Source organism: Dipodomys ordii, unplaced genomic scaffold, assembly GCF_000151885.1.
Source record: "Dipodomys ordii isolate 6190 unplaced genomic scaffold, Dord_2.0 Scaffold36, whole genome shotgun sequence".
Taxonomy (NCBI): Eukaryota; Metazoa; Chordata; class Mammalia; order Rodentia; family Heteromyidae; genus Dipodomys; species Dipodomys ordii.
The window spans coordinates 6352925-6353870 of NW_012267252.1; positions in this window are offsets into that span (position 1 = coordinate 6352925).

Below are 946 nucleotides of genomic sequence, written 5' to 3' on the forward strand. Positions count from 1 at the left end.
GGCACTTCCTAATCTTTGTGTACTAATGAATAAAAATGTCTGTCATTACCACAGAAGTTCGTACAATTGATTTCTGTAAATAATTTAATACTTTCTTGGTACCTGGGAAATACTTGTCAACTGAACAAATATGTCTAGGGGTGAAAATCAATTAAAATTGTTTTCCTAAAGACAACTCAAACAGAGTGACTAAGCAAGCACTGTGAGTACTCTTTCATAACATGCTGGAAAAGCCAAACTTACATCGAGGTAGAACTAGGGTGTAGCTGCTTGGGAGCTAGGAATGGGGAGGAATTTACTACACTGGAGCACAGAGAAACTTTCTAGGCCAGAGGAGCGTTTTAATGTGTGTGTGTGTGTGTGTGTGTGTGTGTGTGTAGAGGAGCATTTTAATGTGTGTGTGTATGTGTGTGTGTGTGTTCTGGGGCTTGAATTCAAGGTCTGGGTTGCTGTCCCTGAGCTCTTTCACTCACAGCTAGCTCTCTCCCGCTTTGAGCCAGAGCACCATTTCAGGTTTTCTGGACTTTCCTTCCTGGGCTGGCTTCAAACTGAGATACTCAGATCTCAGCCCACTGAGTAGCTAGGATTACAGGCATGAGCCACCAGCACCTTGAAAGATGCGAAATCAGAGACAGAACAAAATTATTGGTTATTAAATATAAGGCAGGGCCCGGAATATTACTCAGTGGTAAAGTGCTTGCTTGGCATGCATGAAGCCCTGGGTTTGAATACATAGTACCACATAAACAGAAAAGGCTGGAAGTGGTGCTGTGGCTCAAGTGGTAGATTCCTACCTTTGAGCAAAAGTAGCTCAGGGACAGTGCTCAGGCTCTAAGTTCAAGCACCATGACTGGCAAAAATATAAATAAATATATGTTGATGTTAGGTGAAATGAACCCAAGATAAGTATTCAAATGTTTTTTTTACTTTCATGTGATTGTTTCTA